The sequence below is a fragment of the Phyllobates terribilis genome, unplaced genomic scaffold (genome assembly GCF_046119375.1).
Source record: "Phyllobates terribilis strain yellow unplaced genomic scaffold, ASM4611937v1 Scaffold_4__5_contigs__length_816908805, whole genome shotgun sequence".
NCBI lineage: Eukaryota > Metazoa > Chordata > Amphibia > Anura > Dendrobatidae > Phyllobates > Phyllobates terribilis.
Genome location: NW_027362764.1, coordinates 328,044,787 through 328,059,131, shown reverse-complemented (window position 1 = coordinate 328,059,131; position 14,345 = coordinate 328,044,787).

Here is a 14,345-nt window from a genome sequence, read left to right as displayed (position 1 = left end):
CGCATGTCTTGGGGGCCCCAAACACGTGCCGCATGTCATGGGGGCCCACGTGCATGCCGAATGTCATGGGGGGCCCAAATGCATGCTGCATGTCATGGGGGCCCCACGTGCATGCCGCATGTCATGGGGGCCCCACGTGCATGCCGCATGTCATTGGGGTCCCAAATGCATGTCGCATGTCATGGGGGCCCTAAATGCATGCCGCATATCATGGGGGCCCCACGTGCATGCCGCATATCATAGGGGCCCCACGTGCATGACGCATGTCATTGGGGTCCCAAATGCATGAAGAATGTCATGGGGGCCCCAAGAGCATGCCACATGTCGTGGGGGCCCCACGTGCATGCCGCATGTCATGTGGGCCCCAATTATGTGCCGCCTGTCATGGGGCCCCACGTGCAGGCCGCATGTCATTGGGGCCCCAAATTCATGCCGCATGTCATTGGGGCCCCAAATTCATGCCGCATGTCATGGGGGCCCCAAATGCATGCCGCATGTCATGGGGGCCCCACATGCATGCCGCATGTCATGGGGGCCCCAAAAGAATGCCACATGTCGTGTGAGCCCCACGTGCATGACGCATGTCATGGGGGCCCCAAATGCATGCCGCATGTCATGGGGGCCCCACGTGCATGAAGCATGTCATTGGGGCCCCAAATGCATGCCGCATGTCGTGGCGGCCCCAAAAACATGATGCATGTCTTGGGGGCCCCAAATGCATGCCGCATGTCATGGGAGCCCGAAGTGCATGGCGCATGTCATGGGGGCCCACGTGCATGCCGCATATCATAGGGGCCCCACGTGCATGACGCATGTCATTGGGGTCCCAAATGCATGCCGCATGTCATGGGGGCCCCAAATGCATGCCGCATGTCATGGGAGCCCGAAGTGCATGCGGCATGTCATGGGGGCCCCACGTGCATGCCGCATATCATAGGGGCCCCACGTGCATGACGCATGTCATTGGGGTCCCAAATGCATGAAGAATGTCATGGGGGCCCCAAAAGCATGCCACATGTCGTGGGGGCCCCACGTGCATGCCGCATGTCATGGGGGCCCCAAAAGCATGCCACATGTCGTGGGGGCCCCACGAGCATGACGCATGTCATGGGGGCCCCAAATGCATGCCGCATGTCATGGGGGCCCCACGTGCATGCCGCATGTCATTGGGGCCCCAAATGCATGCCGCATGTCGTGGCGGCCCCAAATGCATGATGCATGTCTTGGGGGCCCCAAATGCATGCCGCATGTCATGGGGGCCCCAATTATGTGCCGCCTGTCATGGGGCCCCACATGCATGCCACATGTCATAGGGGCCCCAAATGCATGCCGCATGTCATGGGAGCCCGAAGTGCATGGCGCATGTCATGGGGGCCCACGTGCATGCCGCATGTCATGGGGCCCCCAAATGCATGCTGCATGTTATGGGAGCCCCAAATGCATCCCGCTTGTCATGGGGGCCCCAATGACATGCCGCCTGTCATGGGGGCCCCACATGCATGCCGCATGTCATGGGAGCCCGAAGTGCATGCGGCATGTCATGGGGTCCCCACGTGCATGCCGCATATCATAGGGGCCCCACGTGCATGACGCATGTCATTGGGGTCCCAAATGCATGAAGAATGTCATGGGGGCCCCAAAAGCATGCCACATGTCGTGGGGGCCCCACGTGCATGCCGCATGTCATGGGGGCCCCAAAAGCATGCCACATGTCGTGGGGGCACCACGAGCATGACGCATGTAATGGGGGCCCCAAATGCATGCCGCATGTCATGGGGGCCCCACGTGCATGACGCATGTCATTGGGGTCCCAAATGCATGAAGAGTGTCATGGGGGCCCCAAGAGCATGCCACATGTCGTGGGGGCCCCACGTGCATGCCGCATGTCATGGGGGCCCCAAAAGCATGCCACATGTCGTGGGGGCCCCAAATGCATGCCGCATGTCATGGGGGCCCCACGTGCATGCCGCATGTCATTGGGGCCCCAAATGCATGCCGCATGTCATTGGGGCCCCAAATGCATGCCGCATGTCATTGGGGCCCCACATGCATGCCGCATGTCATGGGGGTGCCAAATGCATGAAGCATGTCATGGGGGCCACACGTGCATGCCGCATGTCATTAGGGTCCCAATTACATGCCGCCTGTCATGGGGGCCCCACATGCATGCCGCATGTCATGGGGGCCCAAAAGTGCATGTCACATGTCTTGGGGGCCCCAATTTTGAGCCGCATGTCATGGGGGCCATAAACTCATGCCGCATGTCATGGGGGGCCCTCGTGCATTCCGCATGTCATTGGGGTCCCAAATGCATGCCGCATGTCATTGGGGCCCCACGTGCATGCCGCATGTCATGGGGGCCCCAAAAGCATGCCACATGTCGTGTGGGCCCCACGTGCATGACGCATGTCATGGGGACCCCAAATGCATGCCGCATGTCATGGGGGCCCCACGTGCATGCCGCATGTCATTGGGGCCCCAAATGCATGCCACATGTCGTGGCGGCCCCAAATACATGATGCATGTCTTGGGGGCCCCAAATGCATGCCGCATGTCATGGGGGCCCCAATTATGTGCCGCCTGTCATGAGGCCCCACATGCATGCCACATGTCATAGGGGCCCCAAATGCATGCCGCATGTCATGGGAGCCCGAAGTGCATGCCGCATGTCATAGGGGCCCCACGTGCATGCCGCATGTCATGGGGGCCCCAAAAGCATGCCACATGTCGTGTGGGCCCCACGTGCATGACGCATGTCATGGGGGCCCCAAATGCATGCCGCATGTCATGGGGGCCCCACGTGCATGCCGCATGTCATGGGGGCCCCAAAAGCATGCCACATGTCGTGTGAGCCCCACGTGCATGACGCATGTCATGGGGGCCCCAAATGCATGCCGCATGTCATGGGGGCCCCACGTGCATGAAGCATGTCATTGGGGCCCCAAATGCATGCCGCATGTCGTGGCGGCCCCAAATACATGATGCATGTCTTGGGGGCCCCAAATGCATGCCGCATGTCATGGGGGCCCCAATTATGTGCCGCCTGTCATGGGGCCCCACATGCATGCCACATGTCATAGGGGCCCCAAATGCATGCCGCATGTCATGGGAGCCCAAAGTGCATGCCGCATGTCATGGGAGCCCCAAATGCATGCCGCATGTCATTGGGGTCCCAAATGCATGCCGCATGTCTTGGGGGCCCCAAACACGTGCCGCATGTCATGGGGGCCCACGTGCATGCCGAATGTCATGGGGGCCCCAAATGCATGCCGCATGTCATGGGGGCCCCACGTGCATGCCGCATGTCATGGGGGCCCCAAATGTATGCCGCATGTCATGGGGGCCCACGTGCATGCCGCATGTCATTGGGGTCCCAAATGCATGCCGCATGTCATGGGGGCCCCACGTGCATGCCGCATGTCATGGTGGCCCCACGTGCATGCCGCATGTCATTGGGGTCCCAAATGCATGTCGCATGTCATGGGGGCCCCAAATGCATGCCGCATGTCATGGGGGCCCCAATGACATGCCGCATATCATAGGGGCCCCACGTGCATGACGCATGTCATTGGGGTCCCAAATGCATGAAGAATGTCACGGGGGGCCCCAAGAGCATGCCACATGTCGTGGGGGCCCCACGTGCATGCCGCATGTCATGTGGGCCCCAATTATGTGCCGCCTGTCATGGGGGCCCCACATGCATGCCGCATGTCATGGGGGCCCCAAATGCATGCCGCATGTCATGGGGCACCACGTGCATGCCGCATGTCATTGGGGCCCCAAATGCATGCCGCATGTCATGGGGGCCCCAAATGCATACCGCATGTCATGGGGGCCCCAATTATGTGCCGCCTGTCATGGGGGCCCCACATGCATACCGCATGTCATGGGGGCCCCAAATGCATGCCGCATGTCATGGGAGCCCGAAGTGCATGCCGCATGTCATGGGGGCCCACGTGCATGCCGCATGTCGTGGCGGCACCAAATGCATGACGCATGTCTCGGGGGCCCCAAATGCATGCCGCATGTCATGGGGGCCCCAATTATGTGCCGCCTGTCATGGGGGCCCCACATGCATGCCGCATGTCATGGGGCCCCCAAATGCATGCCGCATGTCATGGGAGACTGAAGTGCATGCCGCATGTCATGGGGGCCCCAAATGCATGCCGCATGTCATGGGGGCCCCACGTGCATGCCGCATATCATGGGGGCCCCACGTGCATGCCGCATGTCATTGGGGCCCCAAATGCATGCCGCATGTCATGGGGGCCCCAAATGCATGCTGCATGTTATGGGGGCCCCAAATGCATCCCGCTTGTCATGGGGGCCCCAATTACATGCCGCCTGTCATGGGGGCCCCACATGCATGCCGCATGTCATGGGGGCCCAAAAGTGCATGTCACATGTCTTGGGGGCCCCAATTTTGTGCCGCATGTCATGGGGGCCATGAATGCATGCCGCATGTCATGGGGGGCCCTCGTGCATGCCGCATGTCATTGGGGTCCCAAATGCATGCCGCATGTCATGGGGGCCCCACGTGCATGCCGCATATCATAGGGGCCCCACGTGCATGACGCATGTCATTGGGGTCCCAAATGCATGAAGAATGTCATGGGGGCCCCAAGAGCATGCCACATGTCATGGGGCACCACGTGCATGTCGCATGTCATTGGGGTCCCAAATGCATGCCGCATGTCATGGGGGCCCCACGTGCATGCCGCATGTCATTGGGGTCCCAAATGCATGCCGCATGTCATGGGAGCCCCACGTGCATGCCGCATATCATAGGGGCCCCACGTGCATGACGCATGTCATTGGGGTCCCAAATGCATGAAGAATGTCATGGGGGCCCCAAGAGCATGCCACATGTCATGGGGCACCACGTGCATGCCGCATGTCATTGGGGTCCCAAATGCATGCCGCATGTCATGGGGGCCCCACGTGCATGCCGCATGTCATTGGGGTCCCAAATGCATGCCGCATGTCATGGGGGCCCCACGTGCATGCCGCATATCATAGGGGCCCCACGTGCATGACGCATGTCATTGGGGTCCCAAATGCATGAAGAATGTCATGGGGGCCCCAAGAGCATGCCACATGTCATGGGGCACCACGTGCATGCCGCATGTCATTGGGGCCCCAAATGCATGCTGCATGTCATGGGGGCCCCAATTATGTGCCCCCCTGTCATGGGGGCCCCACATGCATGCCGCATGTCGTGGCGGGCCCAAATGCATGACGCATGTCTTGGGGCCCCAAATGCATGCCGCTTGTCATGGGGGCCCCAAATGTATCCCGCATGTCATGGGGGCCCAAATGCATGCCGCATGTCATGAGGGCCCACGTGCATGCCACATGTCGTGGCGGCCCCAAATGCATGCCGCATGTCATGGGAGCCCCAAATGCATGCCGCATGTCATGGGGGCCCCATGTGCATGCCGCATGTCATGGGGGCCACACGTGCATGCCGCAAGTCATGGGGGCCCCACGTGCATGACGCATGTCATTGGGGTCCCAAATGCATGAAGAATGTCATGGGGGCCCCAAGAGCATGCCACATGTCATGGGGCACCACGTGCATGCCGCATGTCATTGGGGCCCCAAATGCATGCCGCATGTCATGGGGGCCCCAATTATGTGCCCCCCTGTCATGGGGGCCCCACATGCATGCCGCATGTCGTGGCGGGCCCAAATGCATGACGCATGTCTTGGGGCCCCAAATGCATGCCGCTTGTCATGGGGGCCCCAAATGCATGCCGCATGTCATGGGGGCCCCAATTATGTGCCGCCTGTCATGGGGGCCCCACATGCATGCCGCATGTCATGGGGGCCCCAAATGCATGCCGCATGTCATGGGAGACTGAAGTGCATGCCGCATGTCATGGGGGCCCCAAATGCATGACGCATGTCTCGGGGGCCCCAAATGCATGCCGCATGTCACGGGGCCCCAATTACGTGCCGCCTGTCATGGGGGCCCCACATGCATGCCGCATGTCATGGGGGCCCCAAATGCATGACGCATGTCTTGGGGGCCCCAAATGCATGCCGCATGTCATTTGGGCCCCAAATGTATCCCGCATGTCATGGGGGCCCAAATGCATGCCGCATGTCATGGGGGCCCCAAATGCATGCCGCGTGTTATGGGGGCCCCAAATGCATCCCGCGTGTCATGGGGTCCCCACGTGCATGACGCATGTCATTGGGGTCCCAAATGCATGAAGAATGTCATGGGGTCCCAAAAGCATGCCACATGTCGTGGGGGCCCCACGTGCATGCCGCATGTCATGGGGGCCCCAAAAGCATGCCACATGTCGAGGGGGCCCCACGTGCATGACGCATGACATGGGGGCCCCAAATGCATGCCGCATGTCTTGGGGGCCCCACGTGCATGCCGTATATCATAGGGGCCCCAAGTGCATGCCGCATGTCATTGGGGCCCCAAATGCATGCCGCATGTCGTGGCGGCCCCAAATGCATGACGCATGTCTTGGGGACCCCAAATGCATGCCGCATGTCATGAGGGCCCACGTGCATGACGCATGTCATTGGGGTCCCAAATGCACGAAGAATGTCATGGGGGCCCCAAAAGCATGCCACATGTCGTGGAAGCCCCACGTGCATGCCGCATGTCATGGGGGCCCCACATGCATGCCGCATGTCATGGGGGTCCCAAATGCATGCCGCATGTCATGGGAGCCGCACGTGCATGCCGCATGTCATGGGGGCCCACGTGCATGTCGCATGTCATGGGGGCCCCACGTGCATGCCGCATGTCATTGGGGCCCCAAATGCATGCCGCATGTCATGGGGGCCCCAAATGCATGCTGCATGTTAAGGGGGCCCCAAATGCATCCCGCTTGTCAAGGGGGCCCCAATTACATGCCGCCTGTCATGGGGGCCCCACATGCATGCCGCATGTCATGGGGGCCCAAAAGTGCATGTCACATGTCATTGGGGCCCCAAATGCATGAAGAATGTCATGGGGGCCCCAAAAGCATGATGCATGTCTTGGGGGCCCCAAATGCATGCCGCATGTCATGGGGGCCCCAATTATGTGCCGACTGTCATGGGGCCCCACATGCATGCCACATGTCATAGGTTCCCCAAATGCATGCCGCATGTCATGGGAGCCCGAAGTGCATGCCGCATGTCATGGGGGCCCCAAATGCATGCCGCATGTCATGGGGGCCCCAAATGCATGCCGCATGTCATGGGGGCCCCACGTGCATGCCGCATATCATAGGGGCCCCACGTGCATGACGCATGTCATTGGGGTCCCAAATGCATGAAGAATGTCATGGGGGCCCCAAGAGCATGCCACATGTTGTGGGGGGCCCACGTGCATGCCGCATGTCATGGGGGCCCCAAAAGCATGCCACATGTCGTGGGGGCCCCAAATGCATGCCGCATGTCATGGGGGCCCCACGTGCATACCGCATGTCATTGGGGCCCCAAATGCATGCCGCATGTCATTGGGGCCCCAAATGCATGCCGCATGTCATGGGGGCCCCAAATGTATGCCGCATGTCATGGGGGCCCACGTGCATGCCGCATGTCATTGGGGCCCCACATGCATGCCACATGTCATGGGGGCCCCAAATGCATGCCGCATGTCATGGGGCACCACGTGCATGCCGCAAGTCATGGGGGCCACACGTGCATGCCGCATGTCATGGGAGCCCGAAGTGCATGCCGCATGTCATAGGGGCCCCACATGCATGACGCATGTCATTGGGGTCCCAAATGCATGAAGAATGTCATGGGGGCCCCAAAAGCATGCCACATGTCGTGGGGGCACCACGTGCATGCCGCATGTCATGGGGGCCCAAATGCATGCCACATGTCATGAGGGCCCACGTGCATGCCACATGTCGTGGCGGCCCCAAATGCATGCCGCATGTCATGGGAGCCCCAAATGCATGCCGCATGTCATGGGGGCCCCACGTGCATGCCGCATGTCATGGGGGCCCCACGTGCATGCCGCAAGTCATGGGGGCCCCACGTGCATGACGCATGTCATTGGGGTCCCAAATGCATGTCGCATGTCATGGGGGCCCCAAATGCATGCCGCATGTCACGGGCGCCCCAATTACGTGCCGCCTGTCATTTGGGCCCCAAATGCATGCCGCATGTCATGGGGGCCCCAAATGCATGCCGCGTGTTATGGGGGCCCCAAATGCATGCTGCATGTCATGGAGGCATAAGGGGCATGCCGCATGTCATGGGTGCCTCAAATGCATGCCGCATGTCATGGGGGCCCCAAATGCATGCCGCATGTCATGGGAGCCCCAAATGCATGCCGCATGTCATTGGGGTCCCAAATGCATGCCGCATGTCTTGGGGGCCCCAAACACGTGCCGCATGTCATGGGGGCCCACGTGCATGCCGAATGTCATGGGGGCCCCAAATGCATGCTGCATGTCATGGGGGCCCCACGTGCATGCCGCATGTCATGGGGGCCCCACGTGCATGCCGCATGTCATTGGGGTCCCAAATGCATGTCGCATGTCATGGGGGCCCTAAATGCATGCCGCATGTCATGGGGGCCCCACGTGCATGCCGCATATCATAGGGGCCCCACGTGCATGACGCATGTCATTGGGGTCCCAAATGCATGAAGAATGTCATGGGGGCCCCAAGAGCATGCCACATGTCGTGGGGGCCCCACGTGCATGCCGCATGTCATGTGGGCCCCAATTATGTGCCGCCTGTCATGGGGCCCCACATGCATGCCGCATGTCATGGGGGCCCCAAATGCATGCCGCATGTCATGGGGCACCACGTGCAGGCCGCATGTCATTGGGGCCCCAAATTCATGCCGCATGTCATGGGGGCCCCAAATGCATGCCGCATGTCATGGGGGCCCCACGTGCATGCCGCATATCAAGGGGGCCCCACGTGCATGCCGCATATCATGGGGGCCCCACGTGCATGCCGCATGTCATTGGGGCCCCAAATTCATGCCGCATGTCATGGGGGCCCCAAATGCATGCCGCATGTCATGGGGGCCCCACGTGCATGCCGCATATCATGGGGGCCCCACGTGCATGCCGCATGTCATGGGGGCCCAAAATGCAAGCTGCATGTTATGGGGGCCCCAAATGCATCCCGCTTGTCATGGGGGCCCCAATTACATGCCGCCTGTCATGGGGGCCCCAAATGCATGCCGCATGTCATTGGGGCCCCAAATGCATGCCGCATGTCATGGGGGCCCCAAATGTATGCCGCATGTCATGGGGGCCCCAAATGTATGCCGCATGTCATGGGGGCCCACGTGCATGCCGCATGTCATTGGGGTCCAAAATGCATGCCGCATGTCATGGGGGCCCCACGTGCATGCCGCATGTCATGGGGGCCCCACGTGCATGCCGCATATCATAGGGGCCCCACGTGCATGACGCATGTCATTGGGGTCCCAAATGCATGAAGAATGTCATGGGGGCCCCAAGAGCATGCCACATGTCATGGGGCACCACGTGCATGCCGCATTTCATTGGGACCACAAATGCATGCCGCTTGTCATGGGGGCCCCAATTATGTGCCGCCTGTCATGGGGGCCCCACATGCATGCCGCATGTCGTGGCGGGCCCAAATGCATGGCGCATGTCTTGCGGCCCCAAATGCATGACGCATGTCTCGGGGGCCCCAAATGCATGCCGCATGTCATGGGGGCCCTAATTATGTGCCGCCTGTCATGGGGGCCCCACATGCATGCCGCATGTCATGGGGCCCCCAAATGCATGCCGCATGTCATGGGAGACTGAAGTGCATGCCGCATGTCATGGGAGCCCCAAATGCATGCCGCATGTCATGGGGGTCCCACGTGCATGCCGCATATCATGGGGGCCCCACGTGCATGCCGCATGTCATGGGGGCCCCACGTGCATGCCGCATGTCATTGGGGTCCCAAATGCATGAAGAATGTCATGGGGGCCCCAAGAGCATGCCACATGTCATGGGGCACCACGTGCATGCCGCATGTCATTGGGGCCCCAAATGCATGCCGCATGTCATGGGGGCCCCAATTATGTGCCCCCCTGTCATGGGGGCCCCACATGCATGCCGCATGTTGTGGCGGGCCCAAATGCATGACGCATGTCTTGGGGCCCCAAATGCATGCCGCTTGTCATGGGGGCCCCAAATGCATGCCGCATGTCATGGGGGCCCCAATTATGTGCCGCCTGTCATGGGGGCCCCACATGCATGCCGCATGTCATGGGGGCCCCAAATGCATGCCGCATGTCATGGGAGCCCGAAGTGCATGCCGCATGTCATGGGGGCCCACGTGCATGCCGCATGTCGTGGCGGCCCCAAATGCATGACGCATGTCTCGGGGGCCCCAAATGCATGCCGCATGTCATGGGGGCCCCAATTATGTGCCGCCTGTCATGGGGGCCCCACATGCATGCCGCATGTCATGGGGCCCCCAAATGCATGCCGCATGTCATGGGAGACTGAAGTGCATGCCGCATGTCACGGGCGCCCCAATTACGTGCCGCCTGTCATGGGGGCCCCACATGCATGCCGCATGTCATGGGGGCCCCAAATGCATGACGCATGTCTTGGGGGCCCCAAATGCATGCCGCATGTCATTTGGGCCCCAAATGTATCCCGCATGTCATGGGGGCCCAAATGCATGCCGCATGTCATGAGGGCCCACGTGCATGCCACATGTCGTGGCGGCCCCAAATGCATGCCGCATGTCATGGGAGCCCCAAATGCATGCCGCATGTCATGGGGGCCCCATGTGCATGCCGCATGTCATGGGGGCCCCACGTGCATGCCGCAAGTCATGGGGGCCCCACGTGCATGACGCATGTCATTGGGGTCCCAAATGCATGAAGAATGTCATGGGGGCCCCAAGAGCATGCCACATGTCATGGGGCACCACGTGCATGCCGCATGTCATTGGGGCCCCAAATGCATGCCGCATGTCATGGGGGCCCCAATTATGTGCCCCCCTGTCATGGGGGCCCCACATGCATGCCGCATGTCGTGGCGGGCCCAAATGCATGACGCATGTCTTGGGGCCCCAAATGCATGCCGCTTGTCATGGGGGCCCCAAATGCATGCCGCATGTCATGGGGGCCCCAATTATGTGCCGCCTGTCATGGGGGCCCCACATGCATGCCGCATGTCATGGGGGCCCCAAATGCATGCCGCATGTCATGGGAGCCCGAAGTGCATGCCGCATGTCATGGGGGCCCACGTGCATGCCGCATGTCGTGGCGGCCCCAAATGCATGACGCATGTCTCGGGGGCCCCAAATGCATGCCGCATGTCATGGGAGACTGAAGTGCATGCCGCATGTCATGGGGGCCCCAAATGCATAACGCATGTCATGGGGGCCCCACGTGCATGCCGCATGTAGTGGCGGCCCCAAATGCATGACGCATGTCTCGGGGGCCCCAAATGCATGCCGCATGTCACGGGGCCCCAATTACGTGCCGCCTGTCATGGGGGCCCCACATGCATGCCGCATGTCATGGGGGCCCCAAATGCATGACGCATGTCTTGGGGGCCCCAAATGCATGCCGCATGTCATTTGGGCCCCAAATGTATCCCGCATGTCATGGGGGCCCAAATGCATGCCGCATGTCATGAGGGCCCACGTGCATGCCACATGTCGTGGCGGCTCCAAATGCATGCCGCATGTCATGGGAGCCCCAAATGCATGCCGCATGTCATGGGGGCCCCATGTGCATGCCGCATGTCATGGGGGCCCCACGTGCATGCCGCAAGTCATGGGGGCCCCACGTGCATGACGCATGTCATTGGGGTCCCAAATGCATGTCGCATATCATGGGGGCCCCAAATGCATGCCGCATGTCACGGGCGCCCCAATTACGTGCCGCCTGTCATTTGGGCCCCAAATGCATGCCGCATGTCATGGGGGCCCCAAATGCATGCCGCGTGTTATGGGGGCCCCAAATGCATCCCGCGTGTCATGGGGTCCCCACGTGCATGACGCATGTCATTGGGGTCCCAAATGCATGAAGAATGTCATGGGGTCCCAAAAGCATGCCACATGTCGTGGGGGCCCCACGTGCATGCCGCATGTCATGGGGGCCCCAAAAGCATGCCACATGTCGTGGGGGCCCCACGTGCATGACGCATGACATGGGGGCCCCAAATGCATGCCGCATGTCTTGGGGGCCCCACGTGCATGCCGCATATCATAGGGGCCCCAAGTGCATGCCGCATGTCATTGGGGCCCCAAATGCATGCCGCATGTCGTGGCGGCCCCAAATGCATGACGCATGTCTTGGGGACCCCAAATGCATGCCGCATGTCATGAGGGCCCACGTGCATGACGCATGTCATTGGGGTCCCAAATGCACGAAGAATGTCATGGGGGCCCCAAAAGCATGCCACATGTCGTGGAAGCCCCACGTGCATGCCGCATGTCATGGGGGCCCCACATGCATGCCGCATGTCATGGGGGTCCCAAATGCATGCCACATGTCATGGGAGCCGCACGTGCATGCCGCATGTCATGGGGGCCCACGTGCATGTCGCATGTCATGGGGGCCCCACGTGCATGCCGCATGTCATGGGGGCCCCAAATGCATGCTGCATGTTAAGGGGGCCCCAAATGCATCCCGCTTGTCAAGGGGGCCCCAATTACATGCCGCCTGTCATGGGGGCCCCACATGCATGCCGCATGTCATGGGGGCCCCACGTGCATGCCGCATGTCATGGGAGCCCCAAATGCATGAAGCATGTCATGGGGGCCCCAAATGCATGCCGCATGTCATGGGGGCCCCATGTGCATGCCGCATGTCATGGGGGCCCCACGTGCATGCCGCAAGTCATGGGGGCCACACGTGCATGCCGCATGTCATTGGGGTCCCAATTACATGCCGCATGTCATGGGGGCCCCACGTACATGCCGCATGTCATGGGGGCCCCAAATATATGCCGCATGTCTTGGGGGCCCCACGTGCATGCCGCATATCATAGGGGCCCCACGTGCATGACGCATGTCATTGGGGTCCCAAATGCATGAAGAATGTCATGGGGGCCCCAAAAGCATGCCACATGTCGTGGGGGCCCCACGTGCATGCCGCATGTCATGGGGGCCCCAAAAGCATGCCACATGTCGTGTGGGCCCCACGTGCATGACGCATGTCATGGGGGCCCCAAATGCATGCCGCATGTCATGGGGGCCCCACGTGCATGCCGCATGTCATTGGGGCCCCAAATGCATGCCGCATGTCGTGGCGGCCCCAAATGCATGATGCATGTCTTGGGGGCCCCAAATGCATGCCGCATGTCATGGGGGCCCCAATTATGTGCCGACTGTCATGGGGCCCCACATGCATGCCACATGTCATAGGTTCCCCAAATGCATGCCGCATGTCATGGGAGCCCGAAGTGCATGCCGCATGTCATGGGGGCCCCAAATGCATGCCGCATGTCATGGGGGCCCCAAATGCATGCCGCATGTCATGGGGGCCCCACGTGCATGCCGCATATCATAGGGGCCCCACGTGCATGACGCATGTCATTGGGGTCCCAAATGCATGAAGAATGTCATGGGGGCCCCAAGAGCATGCCACATGTTGTGGGGGGCCCACGTGCATGCCGCATGTCATGGGGGCCCCAAAAGCATGCCACATGTCGTGGGGGCCCCAAATGCATGCCGCATGTCATAGGGGCCCCACATGCATGACGCATGTCATTGGGGTCCCAAATGCATGAAGAATGTCATGGGGGCCCCAAAAGCATGCCACATGTCGTGGGGGCACCACGTGCATGCCGCATGTCATGGGGGCCCAAATGCATGCCACATGTCATGAGGGCCCACGTGCATGCCACATGTCGTGGCGGCCCCAAATGCATGCCGCATGTCATGGGAGCCCCAAATGCATGCCGCATGTCATGGGGGCCCCACGTGCATGCCGCATGTCATGGGGGCCCCACGTGCATGCCGCAAGTCATGGGGGCCCCACGTGCATGACGCATGTCATTGGGGTCCCAAATGCATGTCGCATGTCATGGGGGCCCCAAATGCATGCCGCATGTCACGGGCGCCCCAATTACGTGGCGCCTGTCATTTGGGCCCCAAATGCATGCCACATGTCATGGGGGCCCCAAATGCATGCCGCGTGTTATGGGGGCCCCAAATGCATGCTGCATGTCATGGAGGCATAAGGGGCATGCCGCATGTCATGGGTGCCTCAAATGCATGCCGCATGTCATGGGGGCCCCAAATGCATGCCGCATGTCATGGGAGCCCCAAATGCATGCCGCATGTCATTGGGGTCCCAAATGCATGCCGCATGAATTGGGGGCCCCAAACACGTGCCGCATGTCATGGGGGCCCACGTGCATGCCGAATG